The sequence below is a fragment of the Panthera onca genome, chromosome A2, assembly GCF_046562875.1.
Source record: "Panthera onca isolate mPanOnc1 chromosome A2, mPanOnc1 haplotype 2, whole genome shotgun sequence".
In the NCBI taxonomy this organism is placed as follows: Eukaryota; Metazoa; Chordata; class Mammalia; order Carnivora; family Felidae; genus Panthera; species Panthera onca.
In genome coordinates, this window is record NC_138340.1 from 5,715,469 (window position 1) to 5,737,478 (window position 22,010).

The 22,010-nt window shown below is 56.1% G+C and overlaps 1 protein-coding gene and 1 long non-coding RNA gene across 4 annotated transcripts in view; both read right to left on the minus strand.

The window, feature by feature from the left end:
- The window catches only part of CERS4 (ceramide synthase 4), a 34,809-nt gene extending 14,588 nt beyond the window's left edge, over positions 1–20,221 (minus strand). Inside the window, exon 1 of one of the 3 annotated variants that reach the window (XM_060630064.3) lies at positions 20,025–20,221. The gene's annotated coding sequence lies outside the window, so the exon portion shown is untranslated. Of the gene's footprint in view, positions 1–19,515; positions 19,732–20,024 lie in introns of those variants that run through there. The other 2 variants (XM_060630066.3, XM_060630065.3) reach the window with 2 other exon arrangements.
- LOC144615751 (uncharacterized) lies at positions 6,727–10,512 on the minus strand. Its single transcript, XR_013554332.2, has 2 exons — positions 7,285–10,512; positions 6,727–7,253 (listed from the first exon to the last, which is right to left on the minus strand). It is a non-coding gene; the product is annotated as an uncharacterized LOC144615751 (long non-coding RNA).
- Positions 20,222–22,010: the final 1,789 nt, after the last annotated feature.

Consider the following 22,010-nt stretch of genomic DNA (forward strand, 5'->3'; position numbering starts at 1 on the left):
AGGATTAGGGATGTGGGTATCTTAAGGGGGCAGTACTCTGCCTACCACAGTGCTGGACATCAACAAAGTGGCTGCTCTAGGGACAGTGACCAGAAGGGGGACGTGGGGTTGCCCAGGGTTGGCATGTTCTGTCTCCTGGTCCGAGTGCTATTCAGGTTGAGAAAATTCACTGAGTTACGCATCTACAACGTGGGCCCTTTTCTCTCTGCAAATTAAAATGTTTGCATTTATTTTTTTTTTTTATGTTTATTTATTTTGAGAAAGAGAGAAGCAGAGAGAGAGGGAGAGAGAATCCCAAGCAGGCTCTGTGCTGTCAGTGCAGAGACTGACGCGGGGCCCGATCTCACGAACCACGAGATCATGACCTGAGCCGAAATCAAGAGTTGGACATTTAACCGACTGAGACACCCAGGCGCCCCTAAATGTTTCTTTTTTAAAACATCTATAATTCTGGAGGCGCCTAGGTGGCTCAGTCGGTTAAGCAGCTGTTTTTGGCTCAGGTCATGATCTCACGGTTCATGGGTTCGAGCCCCACGTCGGGCTCTGTGCCGTCTGCATGGAGGCTGCTTGGGATACTCTGTCCCCCCTCTCTCTCTGCCCCTCCCCCGCTCGTTCGTTCATTCTCTCTCTCAAAAATAAAGGGGTAAAAATAAAATAAATTAAGTAAAAAGTCTATAATTCTGTTCTGTTTGTTGCTGTTGACGTTTTGGTGGGGCTTGAACTCACGACCCTGAGATCAAGACCTGAGCTGAGATCAAGGGTCAGAGGCTTAACCGACTGAGCCACCCAGGCACCCCGAGCCTACCATTCTGATTCCAGTTCCAATGGGTGGGCTTCTCCCCACCATGGCCCCAGCTAGCTGTCCTACAACAACTCAACAACGGAGACAGCATCAGATCCCACAGGTCAAGGGCTCAGTCCTATAAGACCGTCCCCCCACCCCCCCCCCCCACTTCAGACACCAACTGGGCCTAAATTATTATTACCTGTGCTTCTGACCAACTGGCTATAAATCAGAGGTTTCCAGGACCCCCTCCTTGGGTTTGATTAATTTGCTAGAGCAGCTCGCAGAACGCCGAGAAACACGCTGCTGATTAGATCACAGTTCTCTTGCAACAGGACACAACTCGGCAACAGCCAGACAGAAGGGATGTTGAGGGCAAGGCATGGGGAAGGGGCACCCATCTCCACATATACCACCCCCCCCCCCCATTTCCATGCATTCGCCAATCAGGAAGCTCTCTGAACAACGCCCTTCGGGTTTTCATGGAGGCTTCATTACAAAGGAGGCTGGATGAAATCATCATTCGCTGATGACTGAGTTCACCTGCAGGCCCTCTCCCCTCCCTGGAGGTGGGACCAGGGGGCACTGAAAGTTTCTACCCTGGGTTCATAGTTGCTTCCTCTGGCAACCAGGGGCTTTCCCAAAGCCACCTTGTTAACATAACCAGAGACTCCTTGATCAGTCTTATCACAGGAAATTCTAAGGGTCTGGGAAGCTCTGTGCGAGACCAGGGACAAAGACCAAGCACCTATTTCCTATAAATCACAATAGGACAAGTCAAATGGAGAAAAAAGAAAAAGCCTCAGAGTCCGAGTCTCAGAGCCAGCAGGGCTGACGTTCAAGTCCACGGGGATGTGTGGAATAGCGCAGGGAGGGGCGGAGACAAAGGACCAGGTTGTGAGGCATCTGGCAATCAGCGAGGTGACTGACAATGGCAGTGCCACCACTGGACACCCTGGCAGCAGCTTGACAAGCGGCCGAGGGTGTGCGACCGTGGCTAGTCTAGACAGATGGGTAGGTGGACACAGACACGTCTGCCTGGGCGGTTGAGCTCTCTAGGAGAAACCGTCTTCACTAACAGGCAAGGTTGGCTTGATCCCACACACCCACAGGGGCACAGGGACACGTGCCCAGGCCGGCATTCCCGCCTCCCAACCAGAGCCACACCCACTGCAGGGCATCTCCAACCCCCTCCTCACCCAGCGGACATCCCTCTCCCCTTCCCCCCGCCCCCAGCACAAAGGAAGCGAGCGGGGAGTCCCGGGAAAGCCCCCAGCCAGCCAGAGCTGAAGCCAGAACCCAGGAGTCCAGGCCCCCAATGCCATGTTCTTGCCCCACTCAAAGGCCACCCAGATCAGGATCCACCACAGCTGTGACATATGCAAAAGCCGTGATGAGCTTGGGAGGAGGAAGAGTACACACGGGCGATGGCATCTTCCAATCTGAGGCCTCGGCCGATGTCCCAGCTTCAAAGCCCACTGCCTGATGCCTCCTGCTCCCTCCACACCAGAGGATTTCCCACAGCCAGCTTTTACAACTGCTGTCCTCTGCCTAGAATGCCCGTCTAATAGTTATGGCCCTATGTTGGGTGCTGAGGACACTGCATGGTGAGGGAACAGGCAAGGTCTCTGCCTCCACAGGGCTTACACCCCTTCCTTGTCTGGCAAACTCCTACGCATCCTTCAAAACCCAGTTCATTTGTCACTTCCTCCTGGAAGTACCCCCTGGTTGCCCCGACCTTGGATTCAGTTAAAGCACATTCCCCCAGCCCTGCTTCACTCACTGTGATACTGGGAGCTAGTCACAAAGTCTTTTTGGAACAGTGGGGGGTGGAGAAGGAAGGAAGCGTGACCAGTCTGGAACTCCAGCACCCTCAGCTGAAGCAAGCCCAGGCAAACCTTTCTGGCATCCACGTCAGAATGATCCACCCGGACCGCAGAGGTCTTAGCCCCGGAAGCCCTACCCTGTCTCTAAAGTGTCCCCTCCCACCCCTCCACCCTCTCGATAAAGAAGAGACACTCTGGCGTGAGAAGAGAACAGGGTCTGGAGCCCAGCAGACGGGCCAGAGTCCCAGCTGCAATGCAACCTCAGACAGGCAACCAGGCTGCTCTGTGCCTCAGTTTCCCCATGTGTGAAATGGGATACCCACACGACGTGGTGGGAATGACCCCTGGGGTAGGACGGGCACTACGTGTAACTGACTTCTGTATTAGCAACAGAGAGGGCAGCGTGGGATGAGGGGCAGTCTGGGCAGGAGGGGTGCTGGCCTGCAGCAGGTTCTGGATGGTTCTTCCCAGAACCTCCTCGGCCTCTGCAGCCTTCCCTTAAAGCTGCAGCTAATAAACTCAGGCTGGGCTTGGCCAGGGCCACGGAGAGGTCATCTGGAGACTCACCGAGTGGCTGGTCCAGCCCAACCAGACTGAGCCTACATCCCCATCACCCCAGCCCTGCCCCCAGTCTCCCAGCAGGACTGCTGGGTCTTGAAGCCTCTCTGGCCTCACTCCCAGCCCTGCCCCTGCCACCTGGGAGCCAGACTCTGATAATCCTTCTTAGTGGCTAAAAATATCCCCAGACCGGGAGAGATTAGGGCTTCGGGCTGATGCGGGGAGGGAGGATGAGCAGAGGGTCCCTGTCCCCGCTCAGAGGTCCGAATGAGCTTACGGCTCCCTGTTGGTCCCCAGAACCTCCAAACGCCCCAGCCCCAGCAGAGCAGGGCTGTGCACATAGGTTTGTTTTGTTTTATTTTAAGTCCAGCTGGAAATGCAGGACTTGCCCGGGTTGTGAAAAAGGAAATCAATTCAGACTCCAGATGTCTGGGCCGCCCAGGGACGGACACACACACACACACACACACACACACACACACACAGTCTCCCGGCCCCTGCAGCCTGGCCTAATGCCTGGGGTCACCTGACTCCGGCTGGAGGCCCAGGCAGGGAACACATGATGTGCTAAGCGGGGGTTGTTTGTAGATAACCACAGCCGCCCCTGCCCTGGGCCCTGGCTGTCCCCTCCAGATAGCCCTGGTTCCTCTGCTCTGGGCCTCTCTGCTCAGAGGCCCTACGGGGTGCTAATGACCAGAGGGGGAGCCAGTCCAGGAGTCATTACCGTGCCGTTCCCTGCAAAGACCCCGAGGAGGGCCCCAGGTCCAGGGCTCTGCCTCACCCCAGCCCCTGCTATGCAGACACACGTGTGCCCCCGCACTCTGGCTCTGTTGACACACCCTCCCTCACCTCGCTAACTCAACTTATTACGATGGCTGCTTGCTGGCCTTCTAATTCACCAAGCTCATTTCTGCCCCAGGGCTTTGCATGTGCTGTGTCCAACTCACCAAGCTCATTGTTGCCCCGGGGCCTTTGCACACACTGTCCCCTCACACAGCCCCGTGTCTGGCTCTGTCTCATTATTCATATCCCAGCTCACTCATCAGAGAAAACGTCTCAGATGGCTACCAAAGAAGCCTCTGTGTTACTCCGTCTCCGTATCCTGTTCTGCTCCTTCCTGTCCTATATGAGCTCGTATTTACTAGTTTGTCTGTCTCACCTCAAGGCAGAAGACTCGTGAAGCCCAGAGTGTTGTTTTAGGCACCGTTGAATCCTGAGAACAGGGCCTGGTACAACATTAGATGCCAACCGTTTGCTAAGTGGATGAATGAACGGGTGGTACAGAGACACGACAGGTGGGTGGGCACGAGGGCTTTGGCACAGGTGGTCCGACTTTCTCGAGAAAGAAACCACCGGGGCACCTGGCTGGCTCCGTCGGGGAAATGTGTGACTCTCGATCTCGGGGCTGTGAGTTCAAGCCCCACACTGGGTGCAGAGCCTCCTTAAAAAGAAACCATCTGCTTTGACAGGCAAGGTCAGCTTGATCCCCAGAACGCAGATCCACAGTCTCCCCATTTTTGGAACTGGGAAGCCCGGGCTCAGAGCAAGAAGCCACTGGTCATTCAGCCGGCCGGACCACCGACACTGGGGCCATGGGGGTCACTCTGCAGCTGCCTGGGGCTGGCCGTGGGCCACCCTGATGGAATCCGCCCCCTCCTACGGCTCCGGGGAGCCCCTGCGCTATCCCACACCCAGACGCTGGGATGCCCAAGGGCTTTCCCCAGCGGTCCGTCCAGCCTCCGGGCCTTTGCATCAGCCAAGCCTTCAGCCTGAAATGCCTCCACCTGCTTTATTCAAGCATAGTCTGTGCCTTAACCTGGTAGTGGGTATGTATGTTTTCATCATACTACCATTTAAGAACTATAGATGCATTTTACATGCCACTTCATCTACGATGTTTTAATGAGTAAAATTGAAGGAAGGTCTTTCATATTCTGAAATACAAATATTTTCTTCCACGTTCTTTTAATATTTATGTCATGTTTCTCAGACTTTGGAGTGTATCCAAAATTTACAAAGCACTTCTTTACAAACTCATCCTTTCGCTGTCTCCCCAGCGACTCAAAGTCGGTAGTTCTCAGAGGCAGATCAGAAGTCTGCAGTGTGGACAAGTGCCTCAGGCCCTCCGTCTCTGCAGGGCCACCGACAGGTGCTTCAAAGGACCAGGTCCTACTAGTGTTTCGAGACCTGGGTCAGATTCAATTTCTTCCTTAAGAACCCTTCTCTGCCCTTCCTGCCCTCAGCAGAGCCCTGTCCCCATCCTGGCCCGGCCCCACCCTGCCCTGCCCCACCCCTGGGCCTTTCTTCAGAGATTTCTTCAGCCCTGGAACTTAGAAAGCTAGCTGGCTCTCAGTGTCCCCCTAGACTGTGACAGCCAGGCCAGGGACAGACCTCTGGGGTCCCCAGCACCACCTAGCGTGGGGGTGTGTCGGGGGTGGGGTCAGTCTGGAAGGTTTCAAGACCAAGAAAGGAGAGGATCAGGTCTCTTGGAGTTTAAGGGGCGGGGCGTTGGGATCTGTCACCTGCACAGGAACTGATCAAGCATACGGTTTGGGGGTGAGGGGAGCCCTCTTGGGCTATTACAATAAAAACACAAATACAGCTTTATTGAGGGACCCCTGAGATGCAAAAAACTGCACATCTAAAGTGTGTGGTTTGACATGTTCTGATGTATGTACATATGCATGAAATCATGGCCCCAGTCAAGATAATGAACACATCCATCACTCCCCAGATGTCCCTGTGCCTTTTTGGAGTCTATCCCTCTCTCCCTTCCAGTGAAAACTTGCAATCCTGATGTCTAACAGTTGGAGATCAGAAGCCTCAGGGTTCCATATGATGAAATCTTTTTTTTTAAAATTTATTTTTAAGAGAGGGAGAGAGCGTGAGCGAGCGTGCACAAGTTGGGCGGGGGGGGGGAGGCGCAGAGAGAGGAGACACAGAATCCGAAGCAGGCTCCAGGCTCTGAGCTGTCAGCACAGAGCCTGACGCAGGACTCGAACCCATGAACTATGAGATCATGACCTGAGCCAAAGTCAGATGCTGGATGCTTAATCAACTGAGCCATCTGGGTGCCCCACAATGAGATCTTACGTTGTAACTTGAAAGGAGGAGGAAGACACAACACGGAGGGGCCCTGGGGACATTATATTCAGTTGAGCTAGCCAGTCACAAGACAGATACTGTTCGATTCTGCTACAGGGGGTCCCTGGAGGAGTCCTGTCCACAGAGACAGGAAGTAGACGGTGGGAGGCAGGGGAGGGGGTGAGGAGTCGGTGTTTCATGGGGACAGAGTCTCAGTTTGGGGAGATGAGAAAGTTCTAGAGACGGATAGACAACAATATGAATATTTTAACAGTACTGAACTGTGTAAAATGGTCAAGATCGGGGGCGCCTGGGTGGCTCAGTCTGACTCTTGATGTCATCTGAGGTCAAGATCTCACATTTCATGAGTTTGAGCCCCGCATCAGGCTCTGAGCTGACAGTGTGGAGCCTGCTTGGGATTCTCTCTCTGTCCTCTCTCCCTCCCTCTCAAAAATAAAATAAACCTTTAAAAAAAAAATTTTTTTTAATGTTTTATTTTATTTTTGAGACAGAGAGAGACAGATCGCGAGCAGGGGAGGGGCAGAGAGAGAGCGAGACACAGACTCCGAAGCAGGCTCCAGGCTCTGAGCTGTCAGCACAGAGCCCAAGTGGGGCTCAAACTCACAAACCGTGAGATCGTGACCTGAGCTGAAGTCGGATACTTAACCGACTGAGTCATACAGGAGCCCCTAAATAAACCTTTTTTTTTTTTTTTTTTAAATGGTCAGGATGGTAATTTCTATGTTATGTGTATTTTACCACGGTTCATTTTTTTTTTTTTTAATTTAAAAATTAACCAAAGGGACAAAAGGAGGAGGAAATGTTATGCTCACGGACTTGGGGAGGGGGCAGTCAAGGAGTTAAAAAAAAATAAAAGCAAAACGCAGGGGGCCACTGATGACCTGATAAGTAATTTATGCAATGGAAAACCACCAGGAGAGCTCAGCTTCTGGGGGATGCGGAGTTAGCCGCATCGGACCAGCCCCCTCGGAGACAAGAAACTCTGGACTCCATACTGAACACACTAAGCACCGCTACCTCGAAGCTAAAACCCCTCAGTGCTGCATTGTCCAGCGCGGCAGCTACTAACAGCAGGGGGCTTTCTGAATTGCAATGAATGGAAATGGAATTTCAATTCAATTTCAAATTCGATGCCTCAGTTGTACCAGCAAAATGTCTATGCTCATTGGCCACATGTGGCTTGTGGCTACCCTAATAGGCAGTGCAGATAAGGAACATTTCCACAAGTCTGCTGGTGCTGCTCTAGCATGACCCAAAATAGGTAGCAGTTGGAGGGGAATCTATACCAGGGATAAGGCACAGGGCGCGTTTCCTTTTTTACTGTTATTCACTGGAAATAGAAGCCGGCTTGAAAAATGAGAAGACAGAACCCAGAAAGACGACAATAACTCAATGGGACAGGACACGCAGGAAAGGAGAAAGCCAGAAAAAGGAAGTTCCGAATTCTACACAAAAATTCTGTGCGGTGGTTCAGGGCAGGCTCCAACCAGCCTAGCTAAGGCTAAAAGAAAGGAAGTGAGGGATGCCTGGGTGGCTCAGACAATTAAGTGTCTGACTCTTTTTTTTTTTTTTTTATGTTTATTTATTTTTGAGAGAGACAGAGACAGAGCGTAAGCGTGGGGGAGGGGCAGATAGAGAAGGAGACACAGAATCTGAAGCAGGCTCCAGGGTCCGAGCTTGTCAGCACAGAGCCTGATGCAGGGCTTGAACTCACGAACCGTGAGATCTGACCTGAGCCGAAGTCAGACGCTTAACCGACTGAGCCATCCAGGCGCCCCGGTGTCTCACTCTTGATTTCGGCTCAGGCCATGAGATTGAGCCCTGCATCGGACTCCACGCTGAGCGTGGGACCTGCTTAGGAGTCTCCCTCTCCCCCTGCCCCCCTGCTCATTCTCTCCCTCTCTCTCTCTGCAAAATAAATAAACCTAAAAAAAAAAGAAAGGAAGAAAGGAAGTGAGATCTCACTTGTCACCCACCATAAGGAAAACAGACTTTTAGAGCTTGAGTCCAGACAGGTTAATTGCCTGATAAAAAATACATTTAAAAAAAAGCTGTGCTCTCCAGAGGAACACAACAGAATCCAGAGTCTCCCCAACACATCTTGACAATGTCCAGAATGCAACCCCAAACTACTTGACCCTTGAAGAAATAAGGCAACATGACCCATACTCAAAGCAGAAGGAAATTAATGGGGACTAACCTCTGAAGTGCCCCAGATGTCGGAATGAGCACGTAAGGATTTGGAAGCAGCTATTATAAATCTATTCAAAGATGTGAAGAAAAAAATAGCTACTACTGAATGAATAAGAAACCTCAGCAGAAAAGCAGAAAAATGAACCAAACGTAACTTTTTTTTTTTTTTTAAGTAGCCTTCACACCCAGCACGGAGCCCAATGTGGGGGTTGAACTCACGACCCTGAGATCAAGACCTGAGCGGAGATCAAGAGTCAGACACTTAACTGACTGAGCCACCCAGCTGCCCCCTAAATGTAAATTCTAAAACTGAAATTACTTGAAATTAAAAAGTCACATGTGGGCTCGATTGCCTATCAAAGAAGAAAAAAGAAAGAGTTAATAAATTTGAAGCTAGATAAATCCTAAACATCCAAACTGAAGAACAGAGAAGAAAAAACAAAGATGAAATAAAAATGTGCCATCTGGGGTCTCCTGGCTGGCTCAGTCGGCAGAGCGTGCAACTCTTGATCTCAGGGTCATGAGTTCGAGCCCCACGTTGGGTGTAGAGATCACTTAAAAATAAAATCTTAAAAAAAAAAAAATGTGCCATCTGGAAATAGACAGTGGTGATGGCTGCACGATGCTGTGAATGCACTCAATGCTACTAAGCTGCACACTTAACAGTGGTTAAAATGGTCAGTGTTACATTTTGTATATTTTACCACAATTGGAAAAAAAAAAAAAAAAAAAGTAGAGTCTCAGTGACCTTTGGGACATTATCAGATCTAATTAGAGTCCCAAAAGGAGAAGGAAACAAGAACGGAGCCAGAAAAAATATTTAAAGAAATACGAAGAGACTTTATATCTTCTCCCATGGCCACATATAGGCAATTTAAGTCACAGAAGTAGGCTATAAGGATTATATTCTTATATGTCTGTGTGTGTGTGTGTGTGTGTGTATATATATATATATATATATATATATATATATATATCCATAATCAGGAGAGTTATTATATCAGGAAGTCGGGGGAGGGAGGAGCTGGTCTGCTTGTTTTGGGATTCAGGGATTTTTACAAGGAATGTTTCAGGGTGACTGAAATTTTTTTAAATTGTGGTAGAAAACGTAGAACATAAAAATACACCATCCTATTTTTTTAACGTTTACTTTCGAAAGAGAGCGAGCGAGTGCATGGCGGAGGGACAGAGAGGGGAACAGAGGATCTGAAGCAGGCTCTGAGCTGCCAGCACAGAGCCCGACGCGGGGCTCGAACCCACGCATCGTGAGATCATGACCTGAGCCAAGGTTGGACGCTCAACCGACGGAGCCGCCCAGGTGCCCCTGGGCTTACTATTTTGAAGCATACAGCTCAGTGGTATTAAACACAGTCACAATGTTGGGCAACCATCAGCACCATTCATCTCCGGGGTTTTGTCTTGCAAAACTGAAACTCTGTCCCCATTAAACACTAGCTCCCCACTCCTCCACCCCCAAACCCTGGTCACCCCTATTCTGCTTTGTTCCTATGGATTTGATGACTCTAGGGACCTCCCACAGGTGGAATCATACGATATTTGTCCTTGAATGACTAGCTTATTTCACTGAGCATAGGTCCCAAGGTCCATGTTGCAGCAGCTGTCAGAACGTCCTGCCTTTTAAGGCTGAGTAAGGTTCTAGGGTGTGTATATATTAAAGGTGACTTTTAAAATAGAAAATCACATGAGTACAGAAGGAACATAAAGGTTCCCACCGAAGGGGTGCTTGGCAGAGGAGATATGGGCTCTGAGGGGGCATTTCTAGCTGTCAATGTGCACCCCCCCACCTCAGCTGACCATTAAGAAACTGATTCCCGGGGCGCCTGGGTGGCTCAGTCGGTTAAGCGTCCGACTTCGGCTCAGGTCACGATCTCGCGGTCCGTTGAGTTCGAGCCCCGCGTCGGGCTCTGGGCCGATGGCTCAGAGCCTGGAGCCTGCTTCCGATTCTGTGTCTCCCTCTCTCTCTGCCCCTCCCCCGTTTATGCTCTGTCTCTCTCTGTCTCAAAAATAAATAAGTGTTAAAAAAAAAAAAAATTAAAAAAAAAAAAAAAAAAAAAGAAACCGATTCCCAATCCAGGTCAGCCCCTTCAGCAATGCCAGAGAACTGTGGGTTCCAGGTTACACTCTGATGGCACCCCTTATTCACCCGATCTCGTCTAACACCTGCCCTACTTCTCCCACCAGCTGGCCACTGGGCCCCTCTGCCGCTCCCTGGTGACAGCGTACATGGGGCCAGGTTCGGGTAGGGCCAAGTAGCAGCAAAAGCCAGGCTTCTTTTTGGGACAGCAGGCCTTGCCCATACACGTACCGGGGATTGCCCAACATGCCTGGGGTGCTGGTACCAGGCCAGGTGTCACCCATAGAGGCTTGCCCCAGGGCAGGATCTGTGCCCTACCAAGTGCCCTACCTTCCTACGCTGCAAATGTTAGACATGCCCCGAGGAAGATGCTGTCAGGGTCCCCATTTCGTGGATAAGCTGAGTCTCAGAGACTCTGAGTCATCTACCCGGGGTCACACAACTGGCAAACAGCTGGAGCTTGAACTCTCGTCTACACCACTGGGCATCCCAGATGCACACGGGCTCACGGAACCTCAGCTCATCGGCGGCCACCCTGGCATTCTTGGAAAGCAGACCCTGCCTTCGTGCCTGTATGTCACTCCGTCTCCACCTCATTCCCGCCCACTCGGCCTAGGTCCCCAGGGACTCCCTCCACCTCCCTGGCCAACCGCGGCCCGCGTGTCCATGACCTCTTACTGCGTATCCGACCCCTCGTCTGCCCCTCCCTCGGAGAACCGAGGCGTCCCGGCTCCCCTCCCCTCTGCTGTCCTGTCTCTAACCCATGCTGGGTTTCCTCCCCTCTGGCCCCAAATCCAGTCCTGGACCCCCACTGCCATCTGCTGTTGCTGGAAGCTGTGATCAGCACAGCTGATCAGCACGGCTCCCAGGTCTCTCCCACAACAAACCTGCTAAGCCAAGACCCCCTGACTGCTCTCTCCCAGACGCATCGCGCTCAAGCCCTCCCCCACCCGGGTGTGCTCTCTTCCTCCCCAGGCTTCTTGGCCACGGTCCCACCTTCCACCCAGTCTTTGGGGACAGGAATCTGGGAGTTGTCCCGGAGCCCTCCACACACGCCCGGGTCACAGAGCCCCTGCGATAGCATCCATCTGCCCCGTGACTAGCAAGCGGGTCCCTTCCCACTCGCGTCCCACGGCCACGCCCTCATGTCTCATGTCAGTAACTGTGGCCTCCTCCCTGGGCTCCCCGCCTCCGGGTTTTGCTCAGGCCGCCCTTCCAACGTGCAAATCAGACTCTTGGCTTGAAATCCCGCAAAAGTTCCTGCCCCCGGCACGTTGCCCCCAGGTACGCCTCCGGGTGTTTGCACGTGCTGTTCCCCCAGCCAGTGATGCCTTTCCTTCTGCCTGCCAAGGCCTCCTGGTTCTTCACGACTCTGCTCTCAGACACGTCCACCAGGAAGCCCTGCCCGGGGTCCCCAGGCTAGGTTAGGGAGCCCCCGTCTCCATCCTTCCCACAACCCCGGCCTCTCCCATCTGTGCATCAGGCACCCACCCGTCTCCTTCAGAAGGCGAGTTTTGTTTTTCAGTACATTTATTTTCAGAAGAAACTTCCCCTCCCTCCCCTAAAGAGAAAGCCAGCATCAGTGTCCCATGCGGACAGGGACCATAAGACAACCAACAATGAAAACAAGACGATGTTCAGTCCTGGCCGGCCGGCACCTGATGCTGATGAGGCTGTCAGCCCAGGTCCAAGCCTTCCTCGTCAAGGGGAGGGTGGCAAGTGCCTGTCACCTGGGCCTTAAAGATCCAGTGGCAGCATGGGAGGCTCAGGCCTCGATGTCCGAAGGGAGTGATTCTGTGAACTCTCCTCCCTCGTGGGCTGTCCTTGGGATTTCACAGGTGAGGAAAGTGCTGCCCAGGAGCTCGTCGGTGGCTGGCATCTCGGAGGGGACAGGGGCCGGGGGAGGGGGGGTGGTAACCTGATCTGGGAACCACCCGCCTTGGCAGGAATTGGGGGACAACCAACCCAGCGGTGGGAGGGGACAAGAGCTCTTTGGGCAAACCTCCAGGTGTGGGACTCTGAGAAAGTGCCTTCTGAGCATAAAGAGGGGTGACGATGGGGAAGGGCAGGGCCTTAAGGGCTCTGGAGCCGCAGCACCCCCAGGCACTCCTCTCCGACCTCCACGCACCTGTCCGGGTTCTGGGTCAGGTACTGGCAAACAGTGACTGTTGGGAGTCCACAGGCCTGGGCAGATCTGCTCCTGCCGGATGGTGTCAGGCGAACGGTACCTCCTGTCCTCCTATGAACTGCCACCATCCCGCCAGCCTGCCTAGGAAGGATGGGGAGCCCGTGCAGGGCCCATGTGAGCACTGGTCATCCTCTCCAGGTGGGGTAGGGCTGCGGGGCTGGAGCATGGGGTGAGAGAGAGGGGTCCCCCGGCCCAAACGCTGTCTATCCGGGGGCCCTTTAAGGACCAGAGGTGTTTGCATAACTAGAGGCCAAGCCACTGCACTTCCTCCCAGATGTCGGTTGAGGGGAGCCCCTCCTCCGGTAGGGGATGCACACAGATGCAGGGCTGTGTACTCATGCAGGGCGAGGCAGTGGTGGGGGATGGAGGGCGGCTGGGGCGCGCAGGGCAGACCGCTTTCCCCCACGCAGCCCTCAGCAGCACGCGGCACAAAGTACAAGCCTGTCCCTTCCCCCTGCCCGGCACCCAGAGGACGTCCGGTAGCCACCCAGACAGCCCCTACTCCCACCCATGGTTCTTAGCCAGTGTCCGTGGCCGGACTCCCAGGGTTGGGTCAGATTTCAGAAATACCACTCCAACGCAATACCCAGATGTCCCCCTTGGCCTGAGTCACTAGCCACCATTCCTGTGGCCCTTCAAGTAACCAGCTTGCCTGTTGCTGCTTCCAGGAAGCCTTCCGGGACTTCCAGGCTGCATCAGGGAGCCTGTGGATCCTCCATTTGGTCCACATTATTTTTCCTTGTAACTGCCCAGGGACGTGTCTATCTCCCCAACGAACGGGGTGGGTGTGGGGGGGGGGGGCTCTCCAAGGAACAGGATCCGATTCCTGTCTGTGTCTGCTCTCAGCTCTAACTCTGGCCCCAGCTCCCATATTACCTCCTCAGAAGACCTAAGTTTGGGCAGCACAAGTAAGGCAACAAAGAATGCCTTAGTAAGCAACAGATACAACGTAGCCAAAACCTACAAGGGGCGGTGTTTAAAGAATATTTCAGTAACAACAGACACATCCAGTCTCTGCCTCCGAAGCAGGAGTGAACTATCCTATGAATGAAAAAGTCAGTGGCTGCACATACCCATGCAGTTCTGGTTTCTAAATACTCTGTGCCCGATCTCTAGGCAATATTTGAGCAACGCTGTGTGCAAATGACTTACGTGCTTGTCAGATTTCCCCAAGGTCCCAAGCTGCGACCCCTTCACCTATTTCCAGAATTTCAATCAGGTACGTTCACTGAGTCTCGGAGGAATACTGTCCAAGGTTGAAATAGGTGAGCAGCTACCTGCCCTGTGGCTCACCCCCCCGCTCCCACCCCCGTCTCGATCCAGAAGTTACTACAAGCATCTTTGACAGGTCATCAACGCAAGCACCACGGCTCTTGCTGTCTGAAAATCCTCAACCCCCAGAGCCAACTTCACCAAAACGTAGGACCAACCACTCAGGCATGTAAGTAAGAGGCTTTGTTTCCCGTGCTAGTCCTCTGGGCTCTTAGAGTTAAGGAACACATCCCAGTGCATAAATCGCACCATTTCTGCAGAGTGGTGTGAATTTCATCGTGTAAGAAGGTTACAGTAAATACACAATTACTCCAAGCACGTGCACGGGTACAACCACGCCTCCTCAGAATGTACAGACCAGGGGAACCTCTGGTCCCTCCATGCACGTGAAAGGGAGACATGGCCATGGAGACACTGGACTTTATTGTCAGAAATGAGCCCCTTTGCGAAACAGCACTGATAACGTACATCCTCAAGGGTCCTGGCATTTGTCCCGGATAATGGCCCACCAAAACCTTTTTCTTTTTATTCAAAAGTGAAAGATTCAGGGGCGCCTGGGTGGCTCAGTTGGGTAAGCCTCTGACTCTTGATTTCCGCTCAGGTCATTATCTCACCGTTCGTGGGGACAGAGCCCTGCTGACAGCACGGAGCCTGCTTCGGATTCTGGGTCTCCCTCTCTCTCTGCCCTTCCCCTGCTCATGCTCTCTCTCTCTCTCTCAAAAATAAACAAACGTTAAAAAAATACAAAAGTGAAAGATTCGAAATCCATCAAGAGGGGGAAAAAGTGACCTCCTCAGAGAGGCTCTGCCCCCCCAGCCTCTTACTCTGAACGCATTTCTGGAAAATTCTAGGAACATGTGGGAAAGTTCCGAGTGTCCTGACTCGGGGCCTAAATTGCCCTCAGCTGCTTCCAGTCTCTGGCTAGCCACTCCACACGCCCCCCCCCCCCCCCCAACACACACACACACACACACACACACACACACACACACACACTCATTGTATGCCAGGGGGCTGGGGTCATAGCAGGAAACACACTAAATGAGGATCCCAGCCCTCATGGAGCAGAGGTCCTGGACAGTGGGGGCTGCAATTTTAAACAGAAAGGTCAGGATGGTCTAAGAAGACACGAGGAAGCCACAGGGATAGAGCATTCTCGGCAAAGGGGACAGGCTGTGTAAAGGCCCTGAGGCCGGGCCATGTGCAGTAGCTTCGAGGCACAGAGACGAAGCCCACAGGAACAGAGGGGCATGTGGGAAGAGGTCAGGGCAGGGGGGCGACAGCCTTATACTACGACCCGCCCTCACCAGCATCTCAGATGGAAAAAGGAGATCTAGATGCAGATGTTTCCAGAGCTCATCCTGCCTGCTCTCCCTCTCTGTCACTGTCTTTGTCCCCTGCCATCTCCTAATAGTTTAGTGAGACTCCCTTGTGCCCGCGGTGGCTCCTCAGTGCCTGCGGGGATCGTCGTCATAACTGAGCCAGGGCCAAAAAGAACTGCCCTTAGGCACACCTGTCCCCGGTGTGGACAGGGATGGGGATGGGGAAGGCAGTTGTGGCCACAGCATCCTGGCTCTCAGCAGGACCCCCAACCAATCTAGGTTCCATAGTCCGAGGCTCTGAATCCTCTCATTAAAGCCTCTGAAGCTGGTAGGGTTTGGGGTCTGCCTGGCTCAGTAGTGGGGGTGGGAAGGGTAACCAGATCCAGGTGACCAGGCCCTCGTCCACATGCCTTACAGGGAGGGGCGGGGGAGGGGGCCGAGTCCTTTCTCCTCCACCTGCAAAGGGAGTGACAGCAGGCCGATGGCAGGGCCACCCTCACGACACTCCTGCTTTGGTGTTTGCTGACCGCCATCCCGGCATCCCTGTCCCCTCTCTGAGAGTGTCCCGCTCCAACCCCCAGCTCGGGGCCCTGCCGGTCACTGCCGCTGCCCCCTCCCTCCATACCCCCACCTGAGCCCTGTCCCTGGCTACTTCAGTGCTTCCGAGAAGTCTCCCAGGTCAGCTGAGCCCCACCATATGCAGGGGGAAGGCGGAAGCCTGCCCCCCACCCCGCTGGGAAAGGGGGTGGATTTGCTCCCTTCCTCCTGCCAGCAGCCGCCTGGGCCATCAGGGTTCCAGAAATGACCACCGTAGGGAGGCCACAAAGCAGCAAAGCAACGCCCCTGCAAACTGCAAAGAGGTAGGGCTCAACTCCTCTCACCCTTCAAGCGAGGACCCTCCCAGGGCCTGTTACTGGACCCGGGAGCCCTGAGACCTTCAGTCTGGTCGTCTGCCCCTCTGCCCACTCTCCCCCTTGCTCCCTCTGCTCCAGCCCCCCCCCCCCCGCCCCCCCAACATTACTCCTCCAAGTAGTTGCTCGTCCCCGGTGCCTCCCGGTGCAGGCACTTCATAAATGCGTGCTGGATGAATAAATGACGGACCTAAGGGTGGAGGAGGGGTGAGGCCAAGCGCAGGGCAGAGGGGTTCTCCAAGGTGTGGCTGGCAGGCACGTGGCCCCCCTCCTCAGACACACGGTCAGGGGATCCTGGGGCAAAATATGCGTTTGGGAGCCCAAGATGGGATGGGGAGAGAACAAGCTCCCGGCCATTCATTGTGGGGAACTGGGGTGACAGCCTCATATTAACAAAGGTATAAAGTCGAGATTGAAGGAGGAGAAAGACCTCCCAGATGCCACTCTGGTCAGAGCCTCTTCAAGGGTGGCAAAGAAGAGTCCATCTGGGGACATCTGGGTGGCTCAGGTGGTTGAGCGTCGGACTCTCGATTGTGGCTCAGGTCATGATCGGGAGTTGGAGCCCTGCATCAGGCTCTGTGCTGAGCCTGCTTGGGATTCTCTCTCTCTCTCTCTCTCTCTCTCTCTCTCTCTGCCCCTCCCCTGCTCGTGTGCTGGCATGCACCCCGGCGCTCTCTCTCCCTCTCTCAAAAGTAAATAAATACACTTAAAAAAAAAAAAAAGAGCCCATCTGAATGGCTTGGGGTGGGGTGGGGTGGGGTGAGGGTGGGAAGGACAGTCAAGTAAGGGAGTAGGAGTCCTGCCACTGAATTATTCATGCAGAGGATTCAGAAACTCAGCTGGGCTGGTCATTTCCTTCTTTTTTTTTTTTTAAACGTTTATTTATTTTGAGAGAGAGAGAGGGTGCACGCGTGCGCATATGTGCAGGTGAGAGGCAGAGACAGAATCCCAAGCAGGCTCTGCACTGTCAGCACAGAGCCCACAGAGGGGCTCGATCCCACCAACCCTGAGATCATGACCTGAGCCAAGATCTAGAGTGGACAGTTAACCCATTGAGCCACTGGCGCCCTTCCTCCTTTTTCCCCAGAGCCCTTGCCACCTACTCCATTTCGTCCTGCCCTCTCTCTATCCCCCCCGCCCCCCCATGGGGACCTCTCCCAACCTCCAGCCTTGCTTCTTCAAAGCCCGCCTCCAACCCGGCTGCGGAGCAGGGACACAATTTCCAAATGCTGCAAACAGTACCTGAACTCGTACCCGAACCTGTTCCCCAATCAGTGGCCGTTCCACTCCGCCCCCCACCCCCACCCCCTTCAAGTCTCTCCAGGATCCAGGCACCTCTCACTCAGCTCCATCATGATCTGGACCAGCCAGCTGCTTCCATGCTGGTCTCAGCTCCTGCTTGTGGCTCCTCCCATGCACCCCCCCAGTCTCTCCCCACTGGAGTCTCTCTGCTCTGTTACCTCTTAGGCGTCCTCAGTGACCCACCAATGGTCACCTCCTCCGAGAAGCCTTCCCTGACCCCTCCCCAGGCTGAATCAGGCCCCTCCTCTGGGCTCCCTTCCCCCACACATCCAGGCATCTGCTGTTTCATCAGGTGCTTATTAGCAGCTGGGCACCACACTCGCCTCTGAGGTGATGACTGCTATTATTTCCATTTTACAGGTGAAGAAACTGAGGCAAGAAGGAGGTGAAGTCACTAGCCTGAGGGCACTGAACTCATACAGGCGGGACAAGGTCAGAGGCAGCCTCCGGACAGCCGGAAAGGGGACAGCCTGCGGTGCCCAGATAAGAGAGGAGCATGCGCCCCGCCACCCCCCCCCATGCCTGCTTTCCTGTGGGCATCCCAAGGGTGATGGCCCGTTCCCGCTCTCCCTTGCCAAATACAGGAGCCCAGTGGCTCCTGGGCCGAGTGATCACTCCAAGCCAGGCGCTGGGCCAACCAAACACTTTACACGCCTGACTCACTCAGTCTGCAGAAGGCAGGCCCTGGGTCTGGAGGTGGGCGCAGTTACACAGCGCTCCCATTTCTGAGAGCAGGCAGAAATGGGGGCTCCTCAGGCTGTGCACTCCCACTGGCTCTGGAGCCCTCCCCCAACCCCTCAGGTGTGAGGCTGCGGGGGGGGGGGGGGGGGGGGGGAAACAGTCAAGTCCTTTCCTAGCCAAGGCTTCCTCTGATCAGAACAACATTCCCAGGGATAGGTTCTACTGACCCATTTTACAGATGGGCAAACAGAAGCTCAGAAAACTTTCCCTGGGGTCACAAGGCCAGTTCAGTGACCAAATCTCCCAGCTCACTCCTACCGCCTCTCCCTTCCCCTCTCAAGACACCCGCATTGGGAGTAGGTGAGCTGGAAAGGCACGGAAAGTCCTGGCTTGGCCCGCCCCGGCTCAGGTGTGCTGAGTGAGGCTCCTCGAACCCCTACCCCAGCCATGCTGATTCACAGCAGCTGCTCTTGGAAGGGGACTGAGTTGAGACCGGGCAGCTTCAGAGGCAACCCCACCCTCCAGAATGTGTTCCTCAGGCAGCCTCCCTAAAAGAGACCCAGGTCACCCTAGTGGGGCCAGCGCGGCCCCTGCACTCGGCCGCTGGACACCTCCCCTGGGTGTGGAGTTGGTCTCCAGGAGCCTCCCCCATCGGGCGGCATTTCAGGGGGTTCGCCAGTCAGACTCGGCCACAACAGCCCCACCCCACCTGCTTCTCCCTCAGTTTCCCCATCGCGGAATGAAAGGCCCCTGCATGCCCCCAGCTGCCAGTGCCAGAAATCTCCTCCCAGCATGTTACTTCACGCCCCACTTCTAAGCAGGCAGGGAATGCAGAGGACGTCTTCTGCCAGGATGCACACCCCCCCCCCCCCCACCCGTCACCCGCTTTCCACCGCTCCTTCCAGGGGGGTGCAAACCAGCAGCCTCCTCCCGGGTCTCCTCCCATCCCTCCTGCCCACAGCACGGGATCTTCCTAAGACACAACACGACCGGGGAGCTCACTTGGCTCTAAGCCTCCCGTACCCCCCCCCCCCCCCCCAGACCTGAGAATGGAATTCACTCACTCCCCGCCATCTTCGAGGCTCGGGCCAAACTCTCCCCACCTCCAAGCCTCCCTCTCCGCGCTCCAGCCACGCTGGCCTCTTTTCTGCCCCGCAGACACACCGGGCTGGGCCCCGCCTCGGAATCTTGGTGCTTCCTGGGCCTCAGCAGCCCTCGCTGGCTGGTCCACTCAGCCCGGATGACACCTCCTCCGACAATCCGTCCCCCACCCCTTACCCCGTCTCCCCGAGGTGTCGTCTTCCCCGCACTCAGCGCGGGCTGGAGCGATCCGAGTCTGTTTACGCCGTTGCCAGCCGTCTACGCGGCCGGGCTGCGAGGCCAGGGCCCCGGCTGCGCCCCCAGCGCGGGCACGTCGGTGGCCCCCACGCAGGCGCTCGGTGTGGGCTCGCGGGTGTCAGACCCACACGCCCGCGGCGCTGCTCGCGTTCACACATCCGGATGCCCCCCCCACCCCCACCCCGCGTCGCCGCGCCGGGCTCGCCCCCACTCCCTCCCGCCCGCCCGCCTCGCAGCCGCGTCCCCGGCGCTCGCGGCGCCGCGACCCTCGGGGGAGCAGGGCTCGCTCGGGGCGGCGGCCGGGGCCTGGGACCGGATGGGAAGCGCCGAGAGGCCGCCCGGGGGCGCGGTGATGGGGACCGGGGCCGCCATGGCCGCGGAGGCGGGGCCGGGGCTCGCCGCGAGGGTGGCGTTCCGGGCGGCGTTCGGGGCGCGGGGCGCTCGCTTACCTGGGGGCGCAGGCGGCGGGGCGCGGCGGGGACGGACGCGGAGAGGAAAGAGCAGGCGCGGCCCGCACGCGGCAGCGGGACTCTGCTCCCGGGGCCGCCTCCGCCGTGGGCCCAGGAGGTAGGCAGGGGTGGGGGGGCGGGGCCTGGAGGGGCGGGGCCGGGCCGGGGCGGGCCCCTGCGGGGCGCGGGGTCCGGACGGCGCTCGGCCCCCTCCGCGGACTGGACCGCTTCCCGGACCCCCCCGCCCCGCGCCGCGGGCCCCGGCCTAGCTCCGCCCCCACCCCCACCCCCGCTCCAGGCCTGTCCGGAGGCGCGCCTGGCCCAGATCCAGCGGCAGGTCCCCGGGCTGCGCCTTATCTCTCTCCTTTGAACCCAGCACCTTCGGCGCTCAGTCTGGCTCCTGGTTCCGTTCCGCTCGCCGCACGTCCGCGCGATCCCCTCCTGCCGGGTCCCCTCTCCGGCCCCGCCCAGACCCGCGCATCTGCACCCACACCGCGTGTGCCCTGATCGCGGGAGCACACGGGCCGGCCGGGCATCGATTGCTGGGGAGGCCCGGACTGTCTCGGGCCTCAGAAGCCACCTCGGGTTCCCCACTTGTCCCAGATTGAAGACCGAGCCGCCCCAGTTCGGAGGCGTGAGGCGGAAGCGCGCGCAGAAGCCCACTAACTGCCTAGTTGGGAGGTTGGGCGTAGCGGAGGGCAGGCAGGCGGGTGGCGTGCGGGGGTCAGGAGGCAGAGCAGGGGAGACAGGCCCGCATGGGTGGTGGGGCAGCCCCCAGCCCTCTCTTGCCGGATGGAAGCCAAAGTGACCCGGGGTCAGCAGTGCGCGGAAGCAGGGAGCCCCGGCAAGCCTTGAACGGAAAACGATCCTGGATGGGGCGCAGGTAGTCTGTGAGCGTCTGGGTCGCACCCCGTAGGGGGGGGGGGGGGGGCGGTGCTCACGGTCCAGCTGCCCCAGCCGAAGGGAAGGGGGTTCCAGAGCTGCTGGCCAACGGCCCCTCACCAAGTGGCTTCACCTTTGAACAATAAGCCTCTCCTTGAAGCACATCCAGGGCGAGGGAGGGAGAAGGCCCGGCCTCTTGGGCGTGGGGCCCTAAGCCAGTTGCTTCACGTTGCTGAGATTTGATTTCCACACATGGGAAGCAAGAGGGGCCAGAGAGCCTGTGCCTCCCAACCCGCTTCTGGTCTCTGCAATTGCTGTTTCCTCCACGAGACTATTTTTTTCTCTTTTCAAATGTACGGGTCCTTCTCCCTCAAACCCTCCCTCCCTCCCCCTGTGCTCCCAAGAGCTCCTTTGTGCATGGGGGAGAGGAAGGGCCATAAAGCCACTTTCCCAGTTGCCCAGGAGCTGCGGTTTTATCGCCTTGCACCTGGGGGGGAAGGGCGCTCAGAACGTGCCAGTCGTCTGTATTAATAGTAACTGGAGACATTGTGGAAGGGGGGAGTCCAGGCCCCAGGGGAGAAGCAGCAGATCCCTGGAGAAGTAGAGGGGGAGGCCCCTGAAAGAGGATTTGGGTGGGCCAGGGTCAGGGACAGATTTCTTGGCTACCCTACGCCCTCCTTTCTCCTGCCCCCACCCCATGTGTGAGCAGGGAGTATTCAGGACAGGCTTCCTGGAGGAGGTGACATCTGAACCCTGAGAGGTGAATGGATGGTGGCATTAAGTGGAGTTAGAGTCCAGAGGTGAGTGAAGAGGGCAGCAGGGTGGGGCCAGCCACCAAGGCCCTCCAGGGCTCTCCCAGGAGAGGCACGATCAGACTTCAAATTGGACTCTGCCGTGGGGGCCGCTGGGGCCTGGTGGAAGGGGTACGGACAGGGCTCTGGGCATCAGGGGAGGCCAGGATCTGGTTGGTGGGAGTTTCTAAGCCCGAGAACCTAGTGTGGGGTGTCTGGGGAGGGGGAGCGGGAACCCTAGGGAGGCCCAAAGCTGGGACCAGAGGCAGAGAGGGGGAGCGCCTTGCTTCCCCCTCCCCTCCGGGTTTGCACA